Source organism: Lycorma delicatula, chromosome 13 (assembly GCF_047948215.1).
Source record: "Lycorma delicatula isolate Av1 chromosome 13, ASM4794821v1, whole genome shotgun sequence".
Classification (NCBI taxonomy): Eukaryota; Metazoa; Arthropoda; class Insecta; order Hemiptera; family Fulgoridae; genus Lycorma; species Lycorma delicatula.
The window spans coordinates 19,627,183-19,645,631 of NC_134467.1; the positions used below are offsets into that span (position 1 = coordinate 19,627,183).

Here is an 18,449-nt window from a genome sequence, read left to right on the forward strand (position 1 = left end):
CTAAATATAATTTCAAAACTATCAACAATATTATGTTATACAGAGTGTTTCTAAAATTGATGGGCTGGCTATACTTTTTCGGATTCTACTTGTAAAATTGAACAAAAAATATCCTTAGGAAAATTGACAATTCGTTCTCCCACTGTCGGTCATTTTGTTATTTTTATATAAAAATTTATATCTGAAGTTCGGATAGAGGAATCACATTAACATTTGGTGAGCGTATTTATAAATAAAGTTTTAAAATTAAAAAATAAACTTATTATTTTATAATTTTAAAACCTCAGCGGACGATATATATGAGTAACTTACTTCAGAGGATGTATGAGTGTAAATGTAGTGTAGTTTTGTACCGTCTCAGGTCAAGCATTTCTAAGATGCGTGGTTAATTGAAACACAACGACCAAAGAACACCGGTATTCACGATCACTAGATCGTGAATACCGGTGAAGGATTTTAATACCGGTATAAGGATTTGAATACTAATTCAAATCCTTATAAAAGTAATTGCCTTTACTATGATTTGAAAGTTGGATCTCTCGACTTCCAAATCAGCTGATTTGCGAAGACGCATTCACCACTAGACCAACCCGGTTTGTCCACGCACCCAATCTGCTCGCAGCCGATCTGTAGCCAGTCGGTTGTCGTTGTAGTTAGTTAGTTATCAGATGGCGCCATTGAAAGGAGAAAATAAATAAATAAAAATTATAATCAAATTTTATATAATAAATAAATATAATTATAAATATATACTAACCAACCTTAACTTATGCTTGCTTCGCTCGCTAACCTTGACTAGCGAGTAAGTTTAGTTCGATTAGATTAATACTTTTAGATTTATTTATTATATAAATTTATATAAATACGTAGTGCGACAATAAAGTAATGAGACTGATGTGAAAAAAAAATATTGCTTACCGTTTTAGTCATGTTTAGTGTTGTCTCCTTCAAAGTAGTTCCCCTCTGACTGCACACAGTTATTCCAGCGCTTCTGCCATTAATGGTAACATTTCTGGAACTCATCTTCTGTAATATCCTCCAAGACCCTCGTCACAGCTTTTTGGACATCTTGTGTTGTTTGAAAATGGTGTCCCTTGACCGCCATTTTGACTCTTGGAAATAGAAAAATGTCACACGGAGCGATATCTGGTGAATAAGTACTTGATGAATAAGTACTAAATTGTGGTAGTACTGTAATACTGTGGTAGTACTGAAATTTTTTTTGAGGTTAAAAATTGCTGTACTGACAGAGCAGTATGGGATGGCGCATTATCGTGATGCAGAATCCAATTATCAGCAATGTTGGCACGGACACGAAGAACTCGTTTACAAAGTCTTTCTAAAATTTCTTCGTAGAAATATCGGTTAACTGTTTGTCCAGGAGGCACCCAATCTTTATGAACAATTCACCTTTGAAAGTGTATGTTTGGAGTGTCGCTTTATATGGAAGTGAAACTTGGACAACCGGAGTATCTGAGAAGAAAAGATTAGAAGCTTTTGAAATGTGGTGCTATAGGAGAATATTAAAAATCAGATGGATGGATAAAATGACAAATGAAGAGGTATTGCGGCAAATAGATGAAGAAAGAAGCGTTTGGAAAAATATAGTTAAAAGAAGAGACAGACTTATAGGCCACATACTAAGGCATCCTGGAATAGTCGCTTTAATATTGGAAGGACAGGTAGAAGGGAAAAATTGTGTAGGCAGGCCACGTTTGGAATATGTAAAACAAATTGTTAGGGATGTAGGATGTAGAGGGTATACTGAAATGAAACGACTAGCACTAGATAGGGAATCTTGGAGAGCTACATCAAACCAGTCAAACTGAAGACAAAAAAAAAAAAATAAAAAAATATCAGAAATTATTTAATGAAATTAAATTTTATCTACTCTTAAAAATGTATATATATAATTTAATAGTCGTACAAGGAAGTCGTGTGGTGTCTACATCAGATTTTTAAGTTCTTCTATCGTAACAAAAATTAAAAATTAAATTAAAATTGATTATAAAATATATTTTGAGATAAAAATTCAATTTAATTAAATAAAATAAAATGAGAGTAGAAAAATAAATTCGTTTACATTGAGATAAAAGAAGACATGATAGTCTGTTGTTAAAAAAAGAAAGAAAATGACGTCATTTGTTATCGGAGTTAAACAATTTCGACTAATTAAATAGAAAAGAAAATATATGATTACAGATACAACCAATATATAGTTACAAAGGCAAATTTAATAACTTTATTTAAAAAGAATTGAAAAAATACTTTTTATGCATTAATCGTTATATTTTAAAATTCCAGTTTAGTTATTTCTTAATAAATCATGTTTTTTTTTTGTCTTCAGTCATTTGACTGGTTTGATGCAGCTCTCCAAGATTCCCTATCTAGTGCTAGTCGTTTCATTTCAGTATACCCTCTACATCCTACATCCCCAACAATTTGTTTTACATACTCCAAACGTGGCCTACCTACACAATTTTTCCCTTCTACCTGTCCTTCCAATATTAAAGCGACTATTCCAGGATGCCTTAGTATGTGGCCTATAAGTCTGTCTCTTCTTTTAACTATATTTTTCCAAATGCTACTTTCTTCATCTATTTGCCGCAATACCTCTTCATTTGTCACTTTATCCACCCATCTGATTTTTAACATTCTCCTATAGCACCACATTTCAAAAGCTTCTAATCTTTTCTTCTCAGATACTCCGATCGTCCAAGTTTCACTTCCATATAAAGCGACACTCTAAACATACACTTTCAAAAATCTTTTCCTGACATTTAAATTCATTTTTGATGTAAACAAATTATATTTCTTACTGAAGGCTCGTTTAGCTTGTGCTATTCGGCATTTTATATCGCTCCTGCTTCGTCCATCTTTAGTAATTCTACTTCCCAAATAACAAAATTATCCTACCTCCATAACCTTTTCTCCTCCTATTTTCACATTCAGCGGTCCATCTTTGTTATTTCTACTACATTTCATTACTTTTGTTTTGTTCTTGTTTATTTTCATGCGATAGTTTTTGCGTAGGACTTCATCTATGCCGTTCATTGTTTCTTCTAAATCCTTTTTACTCTCGGCTAGAATTACTATATCATCAGCAAATCGTAGCATCTTTATCTTTTCACCTTGTACTGTTACTCCGAATCTAAATTGTTCTTTAACATCATTAACTGCTAGTTCCATGTAAAGATTAAAAAGTAACGGCGATAGGGAACATCCTTGTCGGACTCCCTTTCTTATTAGGGCTTCTTTCTTATGTTCTTCAATTGTTATTGTTGCTGTTTGGTTCCTGTACATGTTAGCAATTGTTCTTCTATCTCTGTATTTGAACCCTAATTTTTTTAAAATGCTGAACATTTTATTCCAGTCTACGTTACCGAAAGCCTTTTCTAGGTCTATAAACGCCAAGTATGTTGGTTTGTTTTTCTTTAATCTTCCTTCTACTATTAATCTGAGGCCTAAAATTGCTTCCCTTGTCCCTATACTTTTCCTGAAACCAAATTGGTCTTCTCCTAACACTTCTTCCACTCTCCTCTCAATTCTTCTGTATAAAATTCTAGTTAAGATTTTTGATGCATGACTAGTTAAACTAATTTTTCTGTATTCTTCACATTTATCTGCCCCTGCTTTCTTTGGTATCATTACTATAACACTTTTTTTGAAGTCTGACGGAAATTCCCCTTTTTCATAAATATTACACACCAGTTTGTATAATCTATCAATCGCTTCCTCACCTGCACTGCGCAGTAATTCTACAGGTATTCCGTCTATTCCAGGAGCCTTTCTGCCATTTAAATATTTTAATGCTCTCTTAAATTCAGATCTCAGTATTGTTTCTCCCATTTCATCCTCCTCAACTTCCTCTTCTTCCTCTATAACACCATTTTCTAATTCATTTCCTCCGTATAACTCTTCAATATATTCCACCCATCTATCGACTTTACCTTTCGTATTATATATTGGTGTACCATCTTTGTTTAACACATTATTACATTTTAATTTATGTACCCCAAAATTTTCCTTAACTTTCCTGTATGCTCCGTCTATTTTACCAATGTTCATTTCTCTTTCCACTTCTGTGTTCAGAAATAAACCATGTACTGTCCGAATTTAAGTTCCGTATATGAAATTGATTAGGTAAACCCGTGTGTGACGTACTTCGATATCTTATGTTTTTGTTTTTTTTTGTTTGTGGGTGAATAACGCCTGGGCATTATCATCGCCCGGAATTTTATTAATAAAAGGGTAAAATAACTCCAAAATAATAAAGTTTATAAGGTGTAAATGTAATATTAATCATATAATAAAAATGTATTAAAACGAGGCAAGAAGGCAAAATAAAACTCAAAACTAATACCACAGACGAAGTTGATAAAATATAAAAGTTAAAATAATCGAATAAAGAAACTATATAAAACTTACCTAATTCCGATGGGTTATGCAAAATTCCCCTCCCCGGGAAAAAAATACATAGAACTGTAAAATTAAATACATAGAACCAAAAAAATCAAAATTGAAAGTAACGGTTAAAATTATAAAAAAAAACTCTTCTAGCATAAAAATATATATTATAATATTAGATTTTTTGTAGTAACCTGGTACTATGCAAAAAAAGAAACATCCGGTCCAAAATTCCGTTATTATTGCACAAGATATCACGAATGTTTCTAGGTAGATTAAACTGACGACGCAACGCCGTATACATATGCAGTCCACGAGAATGTGGTGCACAGTCATGCGGCAGTTCCATCGTGTGCATATGGGTGGGGCTTCTCCTGACATTAGGTATTCGTGTGTCCTAACCGTAACCGGCAGAGGACCACTTCCTCACGACGAGATTTCCTGCAAGAGGAGCCCCATGGCAACACTGAATCTTTAATCCGTCGGAGTTTATTATCGATGTTAGTCGCCCAGTCGCTTTGCCACCTTGCTCTCAGTGATTGTTTTATACGATCGATAAAATCAAAGGTAGTAACTCGGTTGGTGAAAGGAGGTTGAATACACGCTTCCTTGGCAGCAGAATCTGCTCTTTAGTTACCTAGAATCCCAACGTGGCTAGGGGTCCAGCAAAAACTTACCTCCCTGTTGCGTTTATCTAACTCAGCGATTTTATCATAAATGTCAATGACGACAGGATGTTTGGAATAAAAGTTTTCTAACGCCTGGAGAGCACTCTACGAGTCACTGCAAATAAGAATGTTCCTATATTTAGGGCCAACGATACTTAGAGCCCTATCTAGCCGGGTAAAATAACAGTGGCAGTATTGGTTAAGCCTCCGTGTCGTACACGCGTTCTTTAAATCTTTAAAAATCAAAATTAAAAAAAAACGAAAATAGTTTTTTTATATATACAGCATCAGTCACGGGAGCCGGATGTTTTTGAAGTGGGTTGTACTCGGCGTTCGTGGTGGTACGGGCACGTGGTGTCTGACGTTTCCTTTGTTACCATTTACATTTTATTCGTTGAAATGGAGCCGTGGACGGTAGACCAACGCCTGTACGCGTATGACTGTTTTGTGCGAAATGACGAATCCGTAACTGCTGTTCAGCGAGATTTCCACAGTCAGTTTAATATCCATCGTAATGCAAGTGTTCCTTCTCGTAACATAATATTGCGACGGGTAAACGACCTTGGAACAAGGGGTTCAATATTGAAGAAAAAACCACCGGGTCACCGACGAACTGCTAGCACTTCGGAGAACATCGAACGAGTAAGGGAAGCCATTGTCAGAAGCCCACGCCGCTCTATTCAGAGGCATTCAGCAGCGCTTCAAATGAGCACAAGTACGGTAATACGAATTCTGCATACAGACCTGCATTTCCATCCTTACAAGATAGCCGTCGTGCAGCAGTTATACGAGCAAGATTTCACGCAGCGATTACAATTTTGTCGACAAATGCTTACCATTTTTGAAGAAAATGAAAATTTGTTATCGTTAATGAGTGACGAAGCCCATTTTCATCCGAATGGGTTCGTCAACAAACAGAATTGCCGGTATCGGGCAGAAAGAAACCCACATCGGCTTCACGAGAGACCACTTCATAGCCCAAAGGTGACTGTCTGGTGTGCAATAGGAAAGGTCGGTGTTATTGGACCGTATTTTTTTTAAGAAAATGACGCTGCCGTAACTGTAACAGCCGATCGTTACATTGCGATGTCATATACGTTTTTCATCCCTGAGTTACGAAACCGGGGAATCGATTTTAAAAATGTGTTATTACAGCAGGATGGAGCTACAGCGCACACAGCGAGGGCAACGATGGCTGTTCTCCGTAACTTGTTTCCGGGACGGATCGTTTCCAGATTCGGCGACATTCCTTGGCCCTCTTGGTACCCCGACTTGAGTAGTTGTAATTTTTTTCTGCGGGGGTTTCTGAAATCGCGTGTATACGGCAATAAACCGCGTACATTGGAGGACCTAAAGATCGCAATTCGTCATCACGTCATCCAGATTGATGTAGACATGCTGCAAAGAATTGAGCCCAGTTACCGTGAAAGGCTACAACAATGTATTGCCCAAAATGGACATCACTTGCCGGACAAATTTTTCGTTCATGAGTAAGTAACAAATGCTTTGATTTAACAAGTGTTTCAGTACTAATAAAACTTTTTTAAAGTAAATATTCAATTTTTTATGATTATTTTAAAAACATCCGGTTCCCGTGAATGACTCTGTATATTTTTTTTTTTTGACGTGTTTTACTTCTGGGTCCGCAGTCAAGCAATTCATTCCGCAGAGGATGAGATGAATGTTCTGTAGCGTGTGTGAAAAATGGAATGCCTGACCGGGATTCGAACCCAGGACCTCCTGGTAAAAGGCCGAGATGCTACCACTCGCGCTACGGAGGCCGGCTTATATATTTATCTGAAGAGTATTTTCAAACCCAGTCTGCTGAGTATCTTCTCTTTTAAAATCCGAAGTAAGGAAAATTTGCAATCATTGTTTAACATTTTAGGTAGATTTCATACGAAAGCTACCTATTATAATGGGTACCATGATTCGACTTCCTTTTCTCATCCTCTAGACCCCAGAACCACTGTCAGTTCAAATGTTTATATACACATTTATGAATATATATATATATATATTTTTTTTTTCACTTGTAGACATAACTGCCGTATTTTTGCGCCAATCACTTTCAAATTGATACGTAAATTATTATTATTTTTTTTTTAATCTGAATTTTTACGGGCATCGACTGCTAAGGTCATTAGCCCTCGTCACAATATTTAAAAGTAATTACTATCACCATCTGGATCGTCATATGTAAGGGTGTAAAGGGCCCTTACATTTTATTTAAAAGCACAAACTACACAAAACATTAAGACATAAAAGACAAGGATAATCACAAACACTTACGGGGTGTAAAGGGCCCCAATATTAAAATTTGAGATAAGGTTCTCAAAAGACCATGAAATTAAAATTTCAACTTACCAATACCATTTCTTTCTTTATATATATATATATAAATATATATAAAACTACCGCTTAGAGATTATTTTATCACAGCTTTAAACATTCATTTTATAGACTTTTAAGATGTCCACTGGCGTGTAAAAATGCAACTATATTTTTTCATCATTTCCATTATCCAGATCAGCACTAATATTATTTGTAAGACGGAACCTCTTTCTGAGGTCCTCATATATGGTACACTCTTCTATTAGATGCTTGATAGTCAGTGTTTTATTACAAACACCGCACATTGTTCTCACTTCGCCGGTTAACAAATATAAATTTTTTAATCGCGTGTGACCGATTCTAAGTCTGATCACCGCTACTTGTTCACGGCGAGTCAACTTAAAGTCGCTTTACCATTTATAAGGAGAAGTTTTAACTGAGTTTAATTTTGTATTTAAACTCCTCCATTCAGCATTCCACTTGTTTTTTACTATGTTTGTTAGATGGTTTTTAACATCTGCCACTCTTACAGGAAATGCATCAAAATCATCGCAGACTGTTGCCTTTCTGGCAGCTTCGTCTGCGATTTCATTACCTGTAATACCAGCATGCCCCGGAGTCCATACAAATACGCATCGCTGTCTTCATTGTTTTAGAACGTATAAAATGGACAGGATGTTTGCAATTAGGACATCCTTAATGTTCTTGTTCTGAATTGCGACAAGTGCACTTAAAGAATCGGAACATATTAGCACTCTCTCTTCGCAATAGTGTTCAGTATAGCGAAGAGCTTGCTGAATTGCAGTGAGTTCTGCCGTGTAGACACTGGCCACATCTGGCAGTTTCCAAAAGTGGGCTTCTCCATTTACATATATCGAGCATCCAACACCATGTTCGGTTTTAGAACCGTCAGTATAAATTCTAATATGTTCTTCGTAACTACTGACGGTTGCTAAAAATTCCTGCTGGATGATCACTTCTGGTTTCTTTTTTATTTCTCCTTGAGAGAGATCCAAATTTGTATTTACCGCTGGTAAGAGCCATGGCGGTATTTCTCTAGTAGAAATTGCCAATGTATCTGGAATGGCAATTTCGTATTTACTTCTTAATTCGTGGTACCTAATTCCGGCTGGTCTGGAATAGGTAGCACGACCTTCGTATAATGCAACCATAGTATGGTTGTTGAAAAGTTTATTATTTATATGGGCAGGATAAGCCCATATATTTGCTGCGTATCTTAGTAAAAGGATCTCTCTTCTATAATGTAGTGGCATTATTCCGGCTTCAGACATCAGACTATTATTATTATTATTATTATAAATAATATTATTACGTACACAAACATGTTAACGTTAAAAAAACAATGTATGGGTATAAAATTTAAATAAAATTATATTTTTCTTATTTTTACGAGTAAAAATATAAAATGGAAGCAAAAGAGAAAAAAAGGAAAAATAACTTTTAAATACATAAAATATTTTTATAAAATATTATTTACAAACAAAAAACATTGTAGAGAAAAATAAATTGTGTCGGGATATAAAAATCTTATTAATTTGTGTAAATATTAAGTAAACATTGAATGTGAATATTTAAATTTTAAATATTATGAATGATAAACTAAGAATTAAAAAAATAAATTCGTATTTAATAATGAGAATAAAAATTAGTATATCGATTTCAGCTCAACTAATAAAAATGCAACGAAGCGTTTGTTAGTTTAATAAATTTTTTTTATAAAACACACAAACACACACACGCGCGCGTACACAAAATGTGACAGTCTTGACGATTAGTTATTAAAATATTTACTGATAAAAATTATTTTTATGAATATTTTATGATACTTAATTTGTTTAAGCAATAATAATAATAATAATAAAAATTGCGCAATGCGGTTAAGTAGTTATGAGAATTTATGCGAAATTAATACTCATATTAGTAGTTTAAAAGGTAATTTTATGACAAAAAAAAAGGTAAAACACAATAAACACGCAAATAGCCTTATTTATTATATATATATATATATATATATATATATATATCTATGCCTCTATGCCTCGTGAAAATATGGAACGAAGAAAAACTTCCAGAACACTGGACCACAGCCCTCATCCATCCATTACATAAAAAAGGGGATAAAACTAATCCGGAAAACTACAGAGGCATATCTCTCCTGGATTACACATACAAAATCCTGTCGAGAATCATATACAACCGATGCAAAGACCAACTTGAACTGGAACTTGGGGAATACCAAGGGGGATTTAGGCTATGGAGAGGTTGCCCGGAACAAATAATATCCCTAAAACTTATGATGGACTTATATAAAAGACGGAAAAAACAACTAATAATCACCTTCGTCGACTTTAAAAGGGCCTATGATTGTATACACCGACCATCCATGCTGAATATTCTGAGAAACCTGGGCCTTCACCCTAAACTCGTAAACATGATAAAATTAACTTTAACCAATACCCAGTCCAGAGTGAAATTCAGAGGTGAACTCTCTCAACCCTTCTACATAAAAACTGGATTGAGGCAAGGAGACGGCCTCTCACCACTCCTTTTTAACTGCGTCCTCGAATTTGTCATGAGAAAATGGTATGAAATAAATCCCAAAAATATAAAAATGGGTACTAAGAAAAACTCCATCACACTAAATTGCCTAGGATTTGCAGATGACCTCGCTCTTTTAGCAAATAATATTCAAGAAGCCAAAACACAAATCATGAGCCTTCAAAACCTAGCACAAAAGATAGGGCTTCATATCTCTTTCGAAAAAACTGAATTAATGGCCATAGATCCTCTGATAATAGAGCACATTACGGTAAACAATCAGAAAATTAAAATAGTAAAACAATTTAAATGTCTAGGGGAAATAATAACTTATAATTTAAATGAAAAAGTGACATGGCAAAACAGGACAAATAAAATGATTAAATCCCAAAAATTAACTCGGTCAACATATAACAAAAAATGCCTTTCTGCTAAAACAAAACTTAAACATTATAAAACTGTAGTACAGCCAGAAGTCACCTACGGAAACTTAGAAGAAAATGTTACAAAAAAAGAAAACAGAAATGTCTAGTAAGTACAATAATTTTAGACCTACGGAAAACAAGTTGGCAACACTGATTTTTTTCATCATAATTTGTTTAAATACTACTCATTGTTGTCAGTTAATTGAGATAATCTGTTAAATAACCTTTCGCTGATCAATCGTGTTTGCAGTATTACGTTGAATTCTTATCGTAAAAATTTCAGAAAACTATTAAGAAATGTAATTTTGTAATCATTTTACAGCGCATAAAAATCAAGTTTGTCAAAAAAAGTGAAATTCTGTTTAGTTTTGTTTTGAAAAATGCCGAGTATCTTCACTAATGCCGAATATGCCGACGTGATTTTCATCTATGGATTTTGCAATGGAAGTTCTGCGGCAGCGGTTACGGAATATCGATATAGGTATCCTGGTCGCGTTGTACCAAATCGTAAAGTAAAGGTCCGTTGGATTATTGTTTGTGGGGATGGTTGAAAAATGAGGTTTACAAGTAAAAAGTAGGCACACGCGATGAACTGATTCTCATCGCTGCAGCTGTAATCAAGGAACGCAAAGATACCGTTAGACTGGCAACACAAAATCTAGTACAACGCGTTGAAAAGTGCATTGAACACAACGGTGACATTTTTGGAAGTTATTAAACCACATGAAATGCTACTTGTAAGCAGCATTTTATCATTATCATAAAAAAAAATAGTAAGTATTCTTTCTTCCTCCAGTTATTTTCTACTGTACATAACGAAAAGATTTTTTCAATCTGTAAAAAATTAATCTGTTTTGTTGTTAGTAAAAGTCGACTTGTTTAAAATTTTATTTGTTTTCTGTTGACGAAAACAAATAAACATCAATCTTCTTACATCAATTTTCTTATAATTAAATTCTCTACAACTTATGTTTTAAAAATTTATCATTTATTGCCAATTTAACAACGTTATTGTACGTCAAACGTAAAAAAAATGTGTTTTTTGATCCTATTTTTGGCGTTTTACATGGGATATCTTAGATAAGAGAGATACAGTTCTGGGACCTATTTTTTCGATTTCCCAGCTCAAAAACCATAAGAAACAACTGAATTTGCCCCTTAATTGACCTTCCCAGAATTTTAGAAAGCCTTAATTTACCCGGAGGAATTGAAACTCGGATGAAATCTTTCATCCTGTATAACTCGCTAACGAAGCGTTTTCGGACCTATATTTATGTGAACTTTTTTCTTATTTTTAGTCTTTAGAATGAGTTGTCAAAGTCTTGCCCTTTCCTCCTGAATCTGTATATATTTTTACTATAATATATTTAACTGTATAAATAAATTACTTATTTAATGAATTTATGATAAACGTAATTAAATAAATTTAAAAAAAGAGATAAGCAAACTTTTCCTAGTCACAACAGGGTTGGGACAAGGTGTTAGAATATCACCGATCCTATTAAAATTGCTTTTGGATAAAGTAATGAAAACTTTTTGATTGTCAAAGGGTGTGAAAATTGGATCCAAAAATCGCAAGTCAAAATAAGACATCTAACCATTGCTGACAATCTGGCTTTTTTAACTGCAATGAAGGATGAAACAGTAGTACAAATTGATGGGTTATCAGGAATAGTTCAAAAAATGGTAATCTTTTACCAAGAAAGAAATCATGACGAAAATCAAATCGTTCACGCAAAAAAGACAATAGGGAGTAAATACTTAAAATGGTCCATTTTTAAGTACCTAAGAAGAGAAAATGTATGGAAAAAGAGAAAATAAGCAAGAAAGAAATGATATTTCCGTGGTCCTAGGTTAGCAGTTTCGTATAAAGAAAAATAATAAAAAAATCTGATGTGGACACCCAATTGACTTCCTTGTACGTCTAGTAAATTACATATACACATTTTTTCTGCACTTCATTTGAAAGTGAGATACAATTCTCCAATTCTTTAATAAAATGGACAATTACACAATTGCTGAAATATTCGTTTTTATTAACATCAAATATTTATACAATTATTAATTTAACAATCTTACATGAAATATTAGGTTAGAGTAAAAGTCCCTTTATTACTCGTATTACTAGATCAATATTATTCGTATCTTCATGAGTTGCTAATTAACGAAAGTTTCAGATTTCTAGTGCGTCGTATGAATAAAAGTTAATAATACTAATAAAACTTTCCGTTAACTGAAATCGTGTATACTGGTTACGATATTAATTTCGACGGTATAAAATATTCAGTTTCTATTATTGTATTATTTAATGAATCATACGGGAAAAAGAAAAATAACATGAATAAATAAATCTCAAAAAACGACAAAAAGATGAATATGAAGGGGAAGAAAATGTTAAGAACAAGGGAACAATAAAAGGAAGATGAATATAAAAAGACAGAAATTTTGAAAACTATAGAACGTATACATAAATTAAACTCAGAAGAATTGTTTTTATATCAAACCAAAGAGCGATTAAATAATCAGCAACAAAAAACAATAAAACGATGGTCAACTTCGACTTAGGGAGAATATTATCCGACAATATCAAAGGAGTAATGAACTAAAAGATAAGAATTTTTTGCAATTTATTAAAGATCGGGCACGTATGCATCATTGTATATGTTGTTACAAAATATATTTTTTATATATATATTTTTTTTTGTCTTCTGTCATTTGACTGGTTTGATGCAGCTCTCCAAGATTCCCTATCTAGTGCTAGTCGTTTCATTTCAGTATACCCTCTACATCCTACATCCCTAACAATTTGTTTTACATATTCCAAACGTGGCCTGCCTACACAATTTTTTCATTCTACCTGTCCTTCCAATATTAAAGCGACTATTCCAGGATGCCTTAGTATGTGGCCTATAAGTCTGTCTCTTCTTTTAACTATATTTTTCCAAATTCCTTCTTACTTCATCTATTTGCCGCAATACCTCTTCATTTGTCACTTTATCCATCCATCTGATTTTTAACATTCTCCTATAGCACCGCATTTCAAAAGCTTCTAATCTTTTCTTCTCAGATACTCCGATCGTCCAAGTTTCACTTTCATATAAAGCAACACTCCAAACATATACTTTCAAAAATCTTTTCCTGATATTTAAATTAATTTTTGATGTAAACAAATTATATTTCTTACTGAAGGCTCGTTTTGCTTGTGCTATTCGGCATTTTATATCGCTCCTGCTTCGTCCATCTTTAGTAATTCTACTTCCCAAATAACAAAATTATCCTACCTCCATAACCTTTTCTCCTCCTATTTTCACATTCAGTGGTCCATCTTTGTTATTTCTACTACATTTCATTACTTTTGTTTTGTTCTTGTTTATTTTCATGCGATAGTTCTTGCGTAGGACTTCATCTATGCCGTTCATTGTTTCTTCTAAATCCTTTTTACTCTCGGCTAGAATTACTGTATCATCAGCAAATCGTAGCATCTTTATATTTTCACCTTGTACTGTTACTCCGAATCTAAATTGTTCTTTAACATCATTAACTGCTAGTTCCATGTAAAGATTAAAAAGTAACGGAGATAGGGAACATCCTTGTCGGACTCCCTTTCTTATTACGGTTTCTTTCTTATGTTCTTCAATTGTTACTGTAGCTGTTTGGTTCCTGTAAATGTTAGCAATTGTTCTTCTATCTCTGTATTTGAACCCTAATTTTTTTAAAATGCTGAACATTTTATTCCAGTCTACGTTATCGAATGCCTTTTCTAGGTCTATAAACGCCAAGTATGTTGGTTTGTTTTTCTTTAATCTTTCTTCTACTATTAATCTGAGGCCTAAAATTGCTACCCTTGTCCAAAAAGTTTTCCTTTTACAATCACGAGTTAATAATTATTAATTAATTATTAATAAATCAATATATTTAAATTAAAACAAAGTTAAAAAAAAGAGAAGGACATGAAATCTGTTCGAACCGATGTGTCTTTTCTTGTAAGATCCAAAAATGTCATTTATTAAAATTTCCTTTGGCTATAATTGTGGAACTAATGAGTATAAGTGCTATACAAGGTGCGACAATAAAGTAATGAGACTGATTTTTCTTTGCAAGATGTGGCAACCCTACAGCTTGCGTAGGCACACCATCTTTGACCTTGGTCTGTAAGCTACTTCTAGTCCAAGCGGCACATTGATGCAACTGCTAAGTCGTGAGTTGTGCTGTAATAAGTGAACACGTGTTTGTGTCTCTCGTCACAGAAATGAAACCGCAAAATATTGCGCAACGGTATGCCATTTCTTTTTGCTTAAAAGTGGGTGAAAACGCGACGACAACTTACGGTAAGCTTCAGAAGGCTTTTGGAGAGGAGGTTAGAAGACCGCAGTGGACGACCATCAACCTCACAGACAGATGTCAACTTGACCAGAGTGCGTGAAATCGTACGATCTGATCGAAGATTATCCGTGAAAATGATCGCAGAAGAACTCAACATCGATCGAGAAACGGTTCGTCTAATATTAACTGAAGATCTTGGTACGAGAAAGATTTGTGCAAAAATGGTCCCCAAAAATCTCACACAACAACGAGAAACACGGAAAAATGAGGCAGCCGATCTGTTAAAGCAAACGGAAATCAATCCAGATTTGTTGAGCCGTGTTATCACCGGTGATGAAGGTTGGTTTTTTCAATACGATCCAGAGACAATATGCCAAAGTTCGCAATAGTGCTGAAAGGGATCACCCAGACCAAAAAAAACTCGCATGTTAAAGTCAAAAGTGAAATGCACGCTTGTGTGCTTCTTCGATTCCAAGGGAATTGTTCATAAAGAGTTAGTGCCTCCTGGACAAACAGTTAACCGATATTTCTACAAAGAAATTTTAGAAAGACTTCGTAAACGAGTTCTTCGTGTCCGTGCTAACATTGCTGATAATTGGATTCTGCATCACGATAATGCGCCATCCCATACTGCTCTGTCAGTACAGCAATTTTTAACCTCAAAACAAATTTCAGTACTACCACAGCCACGTTATTCACCAGATATCGCTCCGTGCGACTTTTTTCTATTTCCAAGAGTCAAAATGGCGGTCAAGGGACACCATTTTCAAACAACACAAGATGTCCAAAAAGCTGTGACGAGGGTCTTGGAGGATATTACAGAAGATGAGTTCCAGAAATGTTACCATCAATGGCAGAAGCGCTGGAAAAAAGCAACATTTTTTTTTCACATCAGTCTCATTACTTTATTACCGCACCTCGTATATGATATATTGTTGAAGAGTTCTCAATGAGTACATATTAATGCAGTTAAAAAAAAAGTCCAAAATCCAATTTTTTGGGGAATTTTGGGCTTTTTTTGGACACTTTTAGTTTAGTCGATTGCAATCAAAAAGGGAGGTGCTCAACTAGTTATTACATGAGTCCTATAAATTCAAAATTTCAACATCCTACGGCTAATAATTTTTGAGTTATGCGAGATACATACGTACAGACGTCACGCCGAAACTAGTAAAAATGGGTACAGAAATGGTGAAAATGGATATTTCCGTTGAAATGTGATAACGGAAATTTTTCACGATCACAATACTTCCTTTACTTCGTACAAGGAAGTAAAAAGTAAGAGATTAACATATAAATAAGATAATATTTTTCTTATTTTTATGAGGAAAAATATAATAAAATGGAAGCAAAATATAAAAAAAGGAAAAATAACTTTTAAATATATAAAATATTTTTATAAAATATTATTTACAAACAAATACATTATAGAGAAGAATAAATTGTACTGGGATATAAAAAACTTATAAGTTGTGTCAATAGTAAATAAATATTAAATGTGAATATTTAAATTTTAAATATTATGAATGATAAACTAAGAATTTAAAAAATAAAACCTTATTTAATAATGTGAATAAAAATTAGTGTATCGATTTCAGTTCAACTAATAAAACTGCAACGAAGCGTTTGTTAGTTTAATAAAAACTTTTATAAAACATACACACACACACACACACACACACACACACACACACACACACACACACACACACACACAATCACTCACAAAATGTGACAGGCATAACGATTAGTTATTAAAATATTTACTGATAAAAATATTTTTTCTCATCAATATCTTATGGTACTTAATTTTTTAAGCAATAATAATAATAATAATAAAAAGATTGCGCAATGCGGTTCAGTAGTTATGAGAATTTATGCGAAATTAATACTCTCATTAGTTTAAAAGGTAATTCTATGACAAAAAAAGAAGGAAGAATACAATAAACACGCAAATAGTCTAATTATATATATATATATATATATATATTTTTTTTTTTTTACTATAATATATTTAACTATATAAATAAAATACTTATTTTATGAATTTATGATAAAAGTAAATAAATAAATTAAAAAAATAAATAAAGGAAATTTCCTAATCACAACAGGGTCGAGACAAGGTAATAGAATATTATCGATTCTATTAAAATTATTTTTGGGAAAAATATTGAAAACCTTATGACAGATAAAATTTATAAGGATGCAAAAATTGGATCCAAAAACCGAAAGTCAAAATAAAACGGCTAGCCATCACTGTCAATCTGGGTTTTATAACTGAATAAATAATGACACAGTATTACAAATAAAAGGGTTAACAGGAATAGCTCAAAAAATGGTACTCCTTTACCAAGAAGGAAATCATGACGAAATCGTTTACAGAAAAGAGATAATAGGAAGTAAATATGGAGAGATAAATATCACCAACCATTTTAAGTATATAGAAGAGATATCAGAACAGGAAGATATAAAATATCAATATTTTAACTAGAATTAAATATTTCAATGAAATATTTAAAATCTGATGTGGGCACCACAAGACTTCCTTGAACGCCTATTAAATTACATTTACACATTTAAAAAAAATAAAAAAGTACATAGAATTTTATTTCATTAATAACTTCTAATATTTTTTCATATTATTTTTTATTGATATATTATGAATTATTTATATACATAATATATTAATTATTATATGCGCACCGTACTTAATTCGTGCGGGTGTGGCGGTACAAGCGGCGACGTTCGGTGATAACTAAACTAATATAATTTCGACTTAAGTAAATTTCAACTAACTAACGACTCAAGACTTACTACTTACTAATTACGACTTAATTTCAACGTACATAAAACAAATTTTGCTTGTACGGTCGGGAGACTGGTGTAGTCACGAGGTTTAACTCACCGGTTACAGAATCAACCGATCAATCGAGTTTGAGACTCAGCCAAACGAGTTACTTTTTTTACACTTTAAATACTATTAGTTTATTTAATTCTACTATCTTTTTCTTTTTCCTGTTTAGCCTCCGGTAACTACCGTTTAGATAATACTTCAGATATGTATGAGTGTAAATGAAGTGTAGTCTTGTACATTCTCAGTTCGACCATTCCTGAGATGTGTTGTTAATTGAAACCCAACCACGAAAGAACAACGGTATCCACGATCTAGTATTCAAATCCGTGTAAAAGTAACTGGCTTTACTAGGACTTGAACGCTGGAACTCTCGACTTCCAAATCAGCTGATTTGGGAAGACGCGTTCACCACTAGACCAACCCGGTGGATTTTATTTAATTCTACTGCTCACCTGTAACGTCACGACATAGTAGACGACTACAACAGAATTTTTTGGGGTGGTTCTTAATTAGGCAAAATCTCGAGATACTGACCTTGTTTTACAGTCTCATCCGCTTGACCTTTCAAGTTGAAAATTTAATGGCAATAACGCCCCCATATATAGAAGCAGTCTGACCAATTTTTATCAAAATCGGTTCAGTAGTTCTGGATATATAAGGTGATTTTGAGGCCAACACCGAATATACACACGCACATATGAACATTAACATCCGGAAAACTTCCATCCGGTTTTTTTAATTTTTGGGTTCGTTAGGTGTCAAAACATCATATTTTGATGGTTTTTTAGTTATGTGTGGATCTGTTTTTGGGTGAATATGTGCCTTACTATTTGCTTTGTTGTCTGAATGTGTGTGTGTGTGTGTGGGAGCTTATCCCCC

The 18,449-nt window shown here is 33.5% G+C and overlaps 1 protein-coding gene across 2 annotated transcripts in view; it reads left to right on the forward strand.

Moving 5' to 3' along the window:
* Window positions 1–18,449, forward strand: part of LOC142333771 (calmodulin-like) — a 402,268-nt gene that overhangs the window by 26,590 nt on the left and 357,229 nt on the right. The window lies entirely within an intron of this gene.